Source organism: Syngnathus scovelli, chromosome 3 (assembly GCF_024217435.2).
Source record: "Syngnathus scovelli strain Florida chromosome 3, RoL_Ssco_1.2, whole genome shotgun sequence".
Classification (NCBI taxonomy): domain Eukaryota; kingdom Metazoa; phylum Chordata; class Actinopteri; order Syngnathiformes; family Syngnathidae; genus Syngnathus; species Syngnathus scovelli.
Window position 1 is genome coordinate 19,268,649 of NC_090849.1, and position 14,228 is coordinate 19,282,876.

General features: G+C 42.5%; 1 protein-coding gene across 2 annotated transcripts in view; it reads right to left on the reverse strand.

The window, feature by feature from the left end:
• The window catches only part of efna5b (ephrin-A5b), a 74,435-nt gene that overhangs the window by 27,155 nt on the left and 33,052 nt on the right, over positions 1–14,228 (reverse strand). The gene's annotated exons all lie outside the window — the stretch shown is intronic.

A 14,228-nucleotide genomic window follows, 5' to 3' on the forward strand; every position in this document is an offset into this window, starting at 1 on the left:
CATTTATTTAATGAGTGCTAATGCACAAATGCACGTGTCTTTGCCGTGATTTATGATGGCAGGAAGACATAGTGAGGCCGCTCAGGATGACAAGGCGAGAGCTGTAACTCCAGATGGGACAGCAGAGCTTTTGTCAGTGGTGATCCCATACCTCATGACTGTCAAAAAGTTATGCGTGCCACGCTACATGTGGAGGGTGGGAGGCCAGATTCGTGCGTGTGTGCTGGGTATGAACGAAGCATCTTACAGGACCTTCTGGGTCAGCCTCCCATGGAGGAGCTGTCAAGGTTCCAGGAGGGGGGTTAAGTGGTGTGTCGGGTACTTTGACTGCATGTCTTATTGCGGACAGTGCCTGCATGCTATTGGGCGGCAAAGGTCACTTGATAATATCGACACGGGCATGCAAGAACATACACAACGTACATACAATTCTCAATGTTGTACATCACATGCATGGTTATTCCACTCAAATTAATTTGCACAGTTCAGGGCCAGATTGCAGTTATCCTTGTGCTGCTCTCAATGTGGTTGTCTTCTATGCATGAGGCCTTGCTCGTGTTTGTATTTATTCTCCACAGGCCGTGCACAATAGCAACATACAGACAGCCCAGGTCACGAGAAATAACATACAAAGGGCTGCTTTGTTAAGATGTGGTTGGGGTCAGAAAGTTTTGAGAGAAAAAAAAAAAAAAAAAAGCAGTATCCTCACTGCACCGTGCCAAACATGGGAGCAATAATTCAATACTAAACCAATAAAGGAAGCTGTCTGAAAAAGACACCCTCGTGTCTACAGCATTTTTGTCGACCTTAACCTGAAGAAGGTGAGTTTGGGAGTAGGAAATAACTAGATTAAGACTTGTAGGCACACACACACACAAGCACACGACAAAGAATGCACACACTACAAAAATCATCTTAAAAAATAAACTTATTCAATAAGGACTTGATTAAGTCACCTGGCAGGAGACAGGAATAATTTATTTGGATTTTTTTTTTTTAAAACATGAAAAAAGGAGTTAGGAAACCCCATGATGTCTTTTGGCATTTCTTCTTTTAAGCTTAATTTACTCAAAACTAGAAAAAACCTGCGTGAGAGCAAAAAGGCGGGCAGTTTTGCACCAAGAGGTTAAATGCTTTGAAGAGGCCACTTCACATGTACATTTAAGGTTTTGCTTCTAAATGAGTCGCGCTTAAAAGAGCCACTTTTGTCCTGCAGGAGCTCTGTCATCTTAGTAGAGATTTGTGTCCAGTTAATACACTAAAAACTGAGCGTGGCTGCTTATGCGGAACGATGACGCATTGATACGCTACAGAGCAAACTAGTTCATTCGTTCTTAACTTTGAAACTGCATAAATCACCAAACCAAGGACCTGCCGTGAACTAAAAAGCTATTCAATCTTCGGCAAGAAACAAAGTGAAACACACACACACACACTTTAACATTCAAAATCTGCTCCTCTGTAAAATGTCTGATAATTAAATTGCTCTATTCAAACTAATTGACCTGGTTGAATTCTCCCTGAGGAGGTAAGACAGAAGGTTTTTTGGCTCTGAAATAAGGTCTGCGGGTCGCGTCCGTTACACGCTCTTCACACTTCCAACTGTGAGTTCGTGAACTTTTGAACTCGCCAGTCAGGGCAGGAAATTGACACAAAAAGCTTCTGGAAAGAAAATGAAACATCAACAAGTGGAAGGATTTGTTGTATTAGGCAATGATTGTGGCCCCTTTTTGCGCTGTTTAGTTATGAGCGCTTGCCGGGTTGGGCAAACAGAGAGATGTGCACACAAAAGGGGGGTGGGGGTATGAAAGCATGTGTTGACACGCTCAGGACAGGTTTTGGGACTTTTACCGACATGTGTGATCTAAAGTTAGAGCACTTGGAGAATGCTGCCCATCCTTTTAGTTCATCCATCCTCGAACACTGGCTCGGACGCAGCTGTCTTCTTCATCTCATCCTCTGACCTGAGCTGTCTGCCATTGCTACTGCAAAACGAGGTCTTTATACGACTATAAGGTGAGCAGGCATTCTACAATTTATCGAGTTCAAGTGAAACTGTTGTTGCTATTTTTTTTTTAAGCTTTTCAAAATATTATTGTTAAAAAAAACTATAGGCAAACCACAGTCTGTTTGTTAAGCCAACAAAGTGCACATTTAAGACACATTGGTATACGACAGAGTTCTGTTCCTAATGCAACCCGATTGGAATGACTTGGAATATGACCTACATACACTGAAGCAATAGTAAAGTCATAATTGCAGAAAATATTTGTTTGAAAACACGCCTTAAATATAAAATAATCGAATGGAAAAACTAAGTCCTCTTCAAGTGTCTGGTCCTGGACGACAATGACTGAGTGGTTCTGAATGTTGCTCTGAGCAAACATAGGGTACAAATTGACACAGTGTTCTGAAATTGCTAAATTATATATCAAATCAATTATTTAATAAAGACATTTTTAGCATTTCTGAGTGTGTTGTGATTTTCTAGGTTTCACTAATAGCATACAGCTGGACTTGCCAATCATCTGAATAATTATCCTGTCCATCACTTCATCTTTATGTGTCTCTCATCACTTTCTCGGCCGGTGTGTTGAAAGATGAAGCGCCTGGCATTGATGTCCCTCTCACGACACAGCAGGGGCCCCTTCAACAAGAGCGGCCCAAGATCTCCATTTGTGTCTAAGAGGTTCCATTCCGAGCAGTGCTTCTCCACACCTCCTTAAATGTGTCATGGGTCATTTCAAATTCAACAAATTCATTCCAAGCAGCAAATCCAACCTCATTCCGTAAGCTTTACACTTTTCATCAAGAAGCTGCCGAGAGCTTCCGTCATATCTCCCCACCTTGTTATTCCTCGGAAAACTCAGCTTTCAAGCGGCCAGATAAACACGCCAATGCCCATAAATACCGCTGACCTTTTGTTTCCCTTCCAGGCAAAAGAAACATCAGGCAGCGTTTCTTATTTCTTTTTTCCACACTTCAGGATAGACACGACATTATCTAAGACTAAGCTTTTATTGCCGCCGTGAAAACAAAACATGAACATTTCATGAAAAGCAAGGGTGGGACGGAAAGAAACGTGATTATAAAAAACACCAGGCTATCTATGTGACCATCTTTGAAGTTCAGCACATCAGCATGTGGCATAGGCACGAGGGGCTCGGCTTCAATATCACTTTCAGACTTTGCTGGTTTTAGTACTGTTCAGCTGGGATGACAACTTGCGGCAGCTCAGGAAAGGAGACGGAGGAAAACCACAGAGTAAAATCTTGTTTAAGCAAATCTGACACTAGACAATGGATCAAAGTGATGCCAGAAGCAATCAATGTCCAGCAAAATACTACCAATGATGAAGCTTGCCAAGTCGAGCTGTTGACAGCCCCTGTTGAACACGCAAACACCACAATCCATCTCCAGATGAAATGAAATTTAATAAGGAATATTCGAAGAGGAGGTGTTATGAATAAACATCAGAGAACATCATTGGCTGGGGAAGATTATTTATGAGGAGAAAGCTGCTCACTCAGGGAAGGAAGTGCATTTGGGATTTGGTGAAAGGAATTGTGGGAAATATGTCCACATGCCTCTCGGTCACAGTCGGTTGGACATAAATTAAACCAGCGGGCCGGTGGGCATAGCAACACGCGTGCATAAACACATGGGAGCAAATAAACATGCATAATAATTTAGACAAACAAGTCAATACAAATCATAGAGTGCCATCCAGTTGATTGACTTTCAACATCATAGACTCTAAGGGCACCCAAAATATCTAAAAAAAACGACACTGGCTTCCAAATTGATCTTGGCCGTGAACATCAAGAATCTTAAGTGCTCCTCTTGTGATCGTCGTCATCATCCCGGCCTCCATACAAGTGACTTAAGATCCATTCAGGGAATCCAGGACAAAAAGCATCACAATCAATAGACAAGCTCGTTAGGGCTGTTTGCTGCCCCGGACGCACTTTTAGGGAAAATAGGATGATGACGTGGATGGACAAAAGTGGGTCAATCCAGAGTACTCAACAATAGTACTAATATCAGTGTTTATGGGCCTTTACTGGGCCAGGATACTTGCAGAATTTTCCACTGCAAAATAATACTGAAAAGTGCAAAAACAAAAAATCCCAATAAATTGTCAATCAACAATGACAGGAAACTGTTTTGATGACGATGAGTGAGGACAGCAAGACAATTACACTGCTGCAAGAAAGTGGAGCTGGAGTCATTTACATTTGTGACATACATTTAGCATGTATAACGACCTCAGAATTTTTTTTCTAAAGGCAGTTTTTGAATTGGCTTGTGCATTGGCTTTCATTCGAATGTGTAAATTTACCAAACAAAGGTCCTGGCAGTGCACATCTACATCCACAAACAATGCTCAAACATGCATGAAGGTCCGATCTAATCAAGTGCTTTTCTGTTGCGCATGTGTTTGCTTGCGCGCATGTGATCGAAAACCACTAAAAGCCGTTGAGGGATGCCCCGGGGAGCAATCCTTCATGAGCCGTCAACCGAGCGGGCGGACAAGCAAAACCGTGCATACACATCCACACACTTACATGCGCGAGTGCCGCCAAAGTGGTTCCCTAATCAACCCTTGTCAGAACACAGGTTAGGAAGGAAGGAAGGAAGGAAGGAAGGAAGGAAGGAAGGAAGGAAGGAAGGAAGGAAGGAAGGAAGGAAGGAAGGAAGGAAGGAAGGAAGGAAGGAAGGAAGGAAGGAAGGAAGGAAGGAAGGAAGGAAGGAAGGAAGGGACATAAAGGAGGGTTGAGGTAAGAATGCAAGGTAGCTGGATGGGGACTGGTGTGATCCTCCCAGGACCGCTTTGGCCTTGAGATCGATCGCTTATCACTGTCACCTAATCTGCCCATCTCTCCTACCCCCAGCTCTCTTTCGTTCTTCCTCACTGCCCCTCTCCTCGACTTGCTCTCTACGATGCAGAGAGGTGTGGAGAAAATGAAGGGCAGACAGAGATATAGGGAGACAGAATGATGGAGTGTGCACCTCTCATGAATAGGATTAGAGAAGAGAAAGAGGCAGAGGAAGTCGAGATGGAGTAAAAAGCAGAGGCAAATAAAGACCAACAGAAAGTGAAGTGGAATGACAGAGGGAAAAGGGTGTGGGTGTTGTCTGGGGGGGGGGGCGAGAGTAAGGGGTGCAGCCTACTTAGAAATCTACAATCAATCTGTCAGAAGCACAACAGCAGACGTTAAAGATGTCAGACCAAAATAACAATAATAAAAAAAGCCGCGGTGGGTACGTATTTAGAAATATCCCACAAAGCAAATGATGTTCAGTTATAGCATGATGGTAAGTCCAGCTTGTTTGAATTTAAAAAAAAAAAAAAGTTCCCATTAAAAAGAATAATGGAAACTGCGTCTTTTACTTCCAGAATCAAATTGTCCTCATCACAAAACCTTAAACCACACTGAGGGACTAACATTTACGACTGTTGGTAGCAAAAGGCGTGTTCAAGTCTGGGTTTGTTCAAGATCACAAATGTTTGAGAAACTTTCTCAAAGTTAAGTTGGGACATGGCAAACTTCTGGCAAAGGTTGGTGGCCTTATTTACCTTACAGGATAAATTGTGTCAGTCTCTTTGTCTATCCCAGCAAATAATTAAAATAGCTTCCATTGTTTATGAACTATCGCTCACTTCTATATGAGGAAACATACCTGTATTATTGCAACTCTAGCTGGGCTAGTGGGAGTATAATTTGAAAAATGATTAAGTGCTTCCTGCCTATTTAGGTCAGACTAATTGGATAGGTTCAGCTGGTCGCGAGTGGTGAAGTCCCAAATCAGGGCAAGGAATCAAAGGGTGAGCGAGACGCCAACGGCATAAGCCACCCAAAACAAAGCGCCTTGAAAACATCTCATACTTTAACACCATGTAAGACACAAAGAGCCTGTGGTCATTTGAGTAGTCACAGCGCAGCAGGAGAAAACGATCACTGCTCGACTACGACCACACGTCCTCCTGTGCGGGGCGCGCCCCCCCCGGTCCAGATCGCTTCCTCCCAGCTTGTTGTTTGGCGCCACACGAGAGAGACCAAGGGGAGGAAATGAGACAGATGCACGGGTGAAAGGGTGGGGGTGGGGGGGTTACCTCATACATAAAGGACAACTATTATCTGTTGGCCATCTACAGTATGAGCTTGTGCAAGATAAACTGAATCAAGAAATATTGGGCGGTCAAGTGTATTTCCCAAAGGATCACTTTTAAACAATGAAGAGTCGATTACAGTGAGAGGAAAAGACTTGAAAGCGCCTGTGTGGTGCCTTTGCTCACATTAAGGTGGCAAATTAACACAACATGTGACCTCCTTCAGGGTGGGAGCAGAGAGTGGGGAGGCCCTAAGTGAGAGAAAAGTGATGACGATTCAAAGGGCCCACGATGAAAGGGGTTCTAGAATAAGTATTGTCGGTTTGAAACATTGAAGCGATGGGGCCTAGTGATATTCTATTCACGGGATCCAGAATAGTAAAAACACAAATACAGAGCAGCGAGTAGAAATATTCAGACTTTTGCCTGAAAGCACGCACACATGCATGCATCTTATTGTCAGTGTGCATTAAATTTGCGTCCCGATTAAGTGCAATGACAGCAACAGGCAAGATGCGTCCTTATCTAATTACCTTGCCGAGCTTTTGACCTCAATGGAGGCAATCTGGTCATTAACAAACATGCCTGACATTTTCAGTTGTGCCTCTATATTTTATACTCTTTGTTGCTTTTCAAGGATCGCAATTTAATTTTCTAATACAGCACAATTTGAGTACAATCGGAAAAACTCAGTTAAGAGCGAAATGTCATCGCTGTGAAATTACGGTGCTTTTCCCTAAAATGAAATAAATGAAAGCTGCAAACCTCCATTAGATAAATTAAACATCAGTCTGTCTTTTGTATAATCCGGCTAATACAATAGAAAAGATAAGAATAATCGTGATTAAACACCATTATGTGCTAATCTATGTTGTATAAATACTAGCAGGACCATGAGTAAATATTCACTATGATAATTTTCAATTATTTTTAATCAACTTTTTTTATATCAGATTAAAAAAAATATATATCCACGAATTCCTATGCGGTGTCTCTGATTGGCTGCAGGCTGCCAAGGATTATCAAGGTGATCTTTTTTTTTCTGATCGGCAATGAAAGGAATTGATCAACATGATCGACGTGTAATTTTCCACAAAAATCAGCCAGTTACGATCGCTGGCTGAGCACCACTAACATAAGATGTGTCCTGGCTGGTCCACAAACCACAAAAGTAGATGAACCTGAGATGCTAAGACAACAAAAGAGATGCTGCACTCTTTATTACTTTTCAGAGTATTGTAATTGTGAAGCTGTTATTTTAAAGTCAAATTTAATACATATTGTTGGTTTAGAGGGGTAGAAAATGAACAGTTGTGTGCTTATTGCCACTATGGGACGGGACAGAATGACAGACAGCTGAAACTATCTTTTATTGCATAGCTCATAAAGTCCCACACATGTCTGCATTGCTTCCAACCTATCTGTTTGGTGGAAGTTGCCGGTGTTGATCTGTGTAAAACGTGCGTGACGCAGCTCCTGTTTTCCCATCCTTTATAAACGCAGATGAAGGTGGGAAAAAAAAGATGAGGGTGACAGGGAGGAAAACAGACAAGTATCCTTCTGGGGGTAGCACGGGTTGTGGCACCATAACCATCTGCATCATCCATCTAATCTTTGGCTCGTCGCGTTCAATCCATCCTTGGCTCCTCTTAAGCCCCCGGCAGCCTCCGGGAACGCTACGTGATAATCTGTTAGCTTGTTGTGTTATGTGACAAGTGGGCACAAATGTTTGGGGAAGAAACCTGCAGTTTTGTTTACAAAATCATCCAGATGAGATTTGGAGCGATGCCGTCGACAAGATTTTACACTGTGTTGAAGCGAGCGTGACCGCTTTTGCATTTGAGCCGCCGAGAGAATCGTTAAGCAATCAGAAACAAAAATGGAATGTTACACTTAGCTACTTTAAGAAATTGCTAAGAAATCTGGCAATATTTACATAGACCCCCCCACCTCCAATTTGTATTCTGCAGAGGAATAAAAGCTATTATTCTCCTGCAACTCTTAATCTGGATAATTGACAGAGAGAACAGAGAGGGGCAGGCGATGGACATTTTCATAAAGCTGCAGGTTTTGAATGCATGAATTTCTTGCCAGTGATCATTAATAAAGAAAAAGCCTGGATTGGCCCTTGATAGCAGGAATCCCCACTCCCCCTGGCTTTCCTCATCCCAATCCTTCTACTTCTTTTACATCTTCATCTGGCAAATCACACTGAGTCATTTGACTTGCATGTATTTCCCACATTGTGAGCGATATTCCATCCATGCATTTTCTATAGTGATACCCCTTCGCTTTTCCTCTCAAGATTGAGAAGGAGGATTAGCAAAACCTGACTGAAATGTTTGCCTAGGGCACAAAGGACTAAAAGGGATTGGTAGGTTGTGTCGTCGCCATTCACCTACATGTGTGCAGTGCCATGCAAAAAAAGATAAACAAGCACGTACACCTGTAGAATAAGTGAGTCACTGAGCCCCACAGTTATGGATTGAATTAGCGTAATCCCTTCACACTCTATTAATCGAGAAAAGGCTGTAGTAGTTTCTTTGCCTTGTGTGGTCTGCAAATTTTAGCTAACATGTGTGTGTGTGTGTGTGTGTGTATGTGTGCGTGTGTGTGTGTGTATTAGACCCCTTTTTGGTACGTGCTACTGAAAGCAACCTACTGTGCGAGGATATTACAGAATGAATGGCCTTGTTTACGCTACACGGCCCAACAGAGCCCGACATTATTGAAGCATTCAATATCTCTCAATGACCTCCTTCCCCACAGAGATGATTGCGAGGCGCGCACTCAAGACTTTAATGAAGAAATTAAACTTTTGAACACTGGTTATCCGCATTTTTGGCACTCTATGAGAGGACCGCACCAGGCTAGCCGAATTGGACAGTATGCGTCAGCCATGTCACTCCACAGTTTGCCTATTAGAGCTCGAAAATTATGCTTTGGCTCCAGTTTGAGTATGTGCCAGGTGATTTCTCGTGAACTAAACAAACAAAAATTAAAGATACTTTGTGAACTGATGTGCACTGAGGTCGAGTTAATCAGACATTGTGAGGTTTTGTGGGCTGCGTTAGGCTTGTTTTTTTTTAGGGGTATTACAAGTATAGTTGTAGAAAATGGATGGAAGGAGACGTGACTTTATCTCGATTTAATTTTCATTAGAATAAGATACACAAATGACTGATGATGTTAAGGAGATGTGATTGCAAATGTTCACCAAACATTACCAGGAGTGAATTTAGGAATGTTGGCTACTTGTGTGTGGACTAACCAAGGTCCATCCAGGGCCAACAGAAACAAAATGAAAGAAAGCGGACAATCGTCCAATCGGCTTTAAAGAGCTTTCATGAGCTTTTCGATAGACTGGCAACAAAGCCAATTAAAGGTGCTGTGATTGAGCACAAATCCACTCACGGTGGAGCAAATTAGGATGACAAATACCGGCATCAAAGCCATCGCAAACACGCAGAGACAAAGTTATCACATGAGCTCCCCAAGGTAACTTTTCGGATTTCATTAAATGTTTATCACCATTGAGCGACTGCGGAGGAGCAACGGAGGGCCAGAGCACTGAAGCGCAGAAGCGTTTTTGCTTACAATGCTTCTCCGGCAAAGAATTACTGACTAAACCACTACTGCGTTGAGTTAATTCTAAACTCAGTTCTAATGATCACAAGCTTGCTAGCTATCTGGATGTGACACTTAACAAAATCCACCTTTCCATACATACTCATCAGGGTCATATTCGACAATAAAAAACATTAACTTTTCACCTGGCCCCTAATGCACCTTGAGTGGTTTCACTTCAATGATGTACTTTAAACACCTCCGTCTTTTACATTCTATCATTCTGTGTATAATAATTAGTCCCCCCTCCTGAGTGGGCAGGACTTCCGAGCTGCATTGGTCAGCGGTCAAGAGCAGACCCAAGCAATCTAAAGCTGCCGTCTGTCACCAGGGATCCACCCCTGCACTGCTGATTTGATCAGCTTTGATACGCAGCACAGTGGGCCAAGAGCCGCCACACGGGGGGGGGGGAGTCACCGCAATCAGTGAAATACTTGCACCCCAAGGCCGGATCGTATAAGTGCACATTTATATGCCGCAAGAAGTCATATAAATGAAAACAGACTCATACAGGCAGTGAGCATAAAAAGAAATACTGAGTTAGCAGGGGAGCGCAAGACAGAGAGATAAAATAAGCAAAGGGAGGTGGATGCGCAAGCTAGGAGAGAGACCTTGTATTCAATTTTTTTTCCCTCGCTCGGGCAAGTGCGTATGTAGTTTTTCGAGACCCCACTTGTAAGTCAGCGCCAGCGGGCAGGCAGTGTGGGAAGGAGAGGGGTGTCAGCTAATCTGGCCATGATTGATGGGGAACTTTGATTCTGCAAAGGTTTATGTAACAACACAGGGACCCTCATGATGATACACAAACAGTGGATGAGCGTTTTTGAAGGCTGAACCATACTGTATTTGACAAACCCTCTTCATTAAATATTGGAAATATTTCTTAACGATGAACTCATCATGCTTATCCCTCAGGTCTATAATGACGAGGACACATCTGCTGGTGAATCATATGAATCCCAAGACTACACTGCAATAGAGTCTCAAAATGTCTTTCAAGTCAATTCCCATACATGGTTCTCCACATACGTACGTCCCCATCAAATTCTGGTTAACCTGAGACTGCTCCTTATTTCAACTAATTGACCTTGTAAATTGCTTGGAAAACATAAACAGTGACGGCCATTATATCATCAAGTGCGCACGTTTGAAGCCTTGACAGCTATGGAGACTGTCGAGTGCACGCCAAAATGTATCCTTCTCATTTTGAAGTCTAAGGGCCCAAATAACAGTGGCCAGATGTGGTGTGTTGATTTTGACTATCAGCACACACTACCAGTGGAAACTAAAAAAAACAAATAAAGCTCTGTTTCCCTACAGGACCTGAATGGCACATTTTATTTCAACAATCACTAAGACGAGCTAAATCAGCATTGCTCATCTCGAATTACTCATGATTCTGTCTTGATATAATGTAACCTGGGCAACAGCATAATAAACAAACATACTCTCAGGAGCCATAAATGTGGGACTTACAAAGGCTGATGTCATCTCTCTATGAAGGAAGCAAAGACAAAAGTTTCCCATGCTTCGTCTAACACTTTATTGGACGACAATTTTATTGTTATAGCCTTACAAAGCTCCGTCATACAATGTACAAAAGTTTGAGAATTGGAGACAACTAAAACTAATCTACCCGGTATGCTGGAATGAGTTCCAGCCAGGCTTGGCTTGTGGAAGTGAAATAAGAGAAGCAAATATACAAAATTAACATCTAAAGCTATAAATTGCCAAAGACTTTTGTTTTCCTGAATAATGAGCTCAAGACTTGATGAAACTGACCAAAGCTGTTTGTTCAGGTTGAGTGTGAAACGTGATTCCCTCGTCACATGCAAACTTCCAAACATTTGCAAGAGTGTTTCTGGCCGATGTTTTCGTGCTAACATGCCAAAGTGAACATTATGCAGGAATGTCTTTGTTGCCAGTACAACCAAATTGAGATTCCCACATAACGGACATTCAGAAACAACACAGCTCCTCTTTCCTCCTTTCCCAATTAAAACTTTTACGGGCTGGCACGCAACAAGGAGGTGAATGCAATTTCCAATAGGCGCCGAAACAAGTCTTCGGTCGGTCTACAGCCAAGAGGCCTGCGTTCGGCTCCGAATAAGAAATGAGCGACATTGACATTCCGCACGAGCGTTGTTGATGGGGAAACCTTGGCTTGTTCTGCTCCGCTGGGCTGTAATTCTAACGAGAAGCTATTTCTCCGAGAAGGACTGTCATTCCTGGAGTGTTTTACAGCAATTCAACTAATTCAAATTGAGTTTGGTCGGGGGAAAAGCGGCGCTGGTTTCAGAATGCGAGCACACAAACGTGTTGACATGGCAAATAAACTGACCTCATGCTCATCATGCGATGCTGAATGACAGAATAAAAATGATCACCGCGCAGGACTGGAATGAGAGTCAAATGTCCCGATTGTGTAGAAAGAGTCACAGGAGTATAATAATATACTATAATATTCAGAAATGCAAAGTGTCTTTATTAACAAGCTGCAACTGTGAAACTGCTTCCAAATTACAGATAGTTTTATATGTCATGAGGCGTTCATCAAAACCCCTGAATGGTTTTTGTCAGCTTCCTTCCTGCTCTCAACTTTGTTCCTGGTGCAACCAAAGTAATTACCAGAGATTTCTATCTCGCCCCACGGGACAAGAATGAGAGCAAACGCTATCAGCCGAGAACCCACATGCACACACACACATAGGAGTAATACTGTCCGATTTATGTTCACTTTCCCTCACCGGCCAGTGAGTGACAGTTTGCTGACGGGCTAATTAGAATCTGATTCACCCATTTAATGAAAAAAAATAATAAAAAAAATTAGATGGAGCGATAGTAGCTACTAGACAGTTTTTCAGTTTTCATTTACACTTGGAGTGTTGCACTTTTAATGTGATTGCTTTCAAAATCAAATTACTCATCATGAGAGGCCAATGTGTACACATTTACACAATCTCGTCCTTGCTTGTAAAGGATCTAATGCAGAGTAGAGATGTCAAAAATGAATCAATTAATCAATTAAATAAACTCACATCAATTAAAAAAAATCAATTAATCTTTAGCGCCATTGGTTATCTTTAAATTGTCCTAATTAGTGACAACTCAGTCCAAAAAGATAGCTTATCTCACCCTCAAACTGTTTTGTGTTTTCTGTATCAGATTGTGATTGGATACAGGGTAATTTAATTTAGTTACAGGGGAATTCCATTTTGTCACAGGGGAATTTCATTTAGTGGTTCTGATGAAGTCTGACGTCGGATCGCAAGCCTCTGACATGCATGAGAAATCTTTGTCATCACTGCGGGGATTCCGTAAACCTATATACGAAGTGGCTGTGAAATAAAAAATAATTCCGTTACGGGATGAATCTGCTGAGGATAATATTAAGCAATGCATGAAACAGCCCTGTCACACTTGATGGTTTAATTGTCAAATCCTGACTGGATTTAAAAAGCTCCATATTGTCACAGCAGATTATGCTAAACTGCGTGGCTGTGTTCAAAGCAGCTAGCGAGGCAGCGCTTTTCACTCGGAGGGAAGCGTTCCAAGTAGATTTCATCTGTGGACAAATCCACAGGTTTGTATACTGTACGTATTGGGGGTTAATTACAAGTCATCAGTATATCACTTTCAATAATTTACTTCAAATCCCTGCCCTGAAGGCTTTTAAATTTATGACAGAATATTGTGTTTTAATACAAAATATTTTTTCAATCTCAGAACCTGCATGTTTTCTAACTTGTGCAGGAGTTTACACGTGAACTCACACATGCCCAGTATTGTGAATGGTAATGCATGGCCAAACTTTTTGTAGTCATTTTCCACTCAATTCTACAGAAAAACATTTTAATCTCTGAGCCTTTTTAGAATTCAAGACAAGCCGGAAACTGGAGCAGTGTGCTCTCAAGGACCAACTCGCTGTTCGTCCTCAGTAAGTTGATGGAGCGTTCACCTTATGCCTCATTGCGCCGAGTCATAGTAGCATTGCAAAGGATACGGCATATGGGAGAAAATAAATAAACAAATATCCCAAGTGTCCTCTCACCATCTTGCCAGTATACCGACTCATTGCCGGGGGCTGTTAACCCCACCCACCTCGCTCTCACCCCCCACACACATTGAGCAGGTCAGACAGCCATTGGCTGCTCAGTTGCAGATCCCTCACTGTGCATCATCAAGTTGGATCAAGCGTCACCCAGATGCCTGGAGAGCAGGCTGCCCGCATGCGCCACATCTTAAAGAAATCTGTCACCCTCATCCGTCTGCCTTTTCATGTCGATTCGCCTTCCCTATCGCTCGCTCTCGCTCTGCTCATCTCAAACAATGTGCACCTTTTTTGTCATGCCCTCCGGCGAGCTGTCACGTCTGCCAGGACGACTAATACGATATCCAAATACACACAACAGACCTGCGAAGCCAGCTGGAAGCCAGGTTGAGTCTTTGGTGTGCGGCGTGGATGGGTAAATAGGTAGTTGTGTCC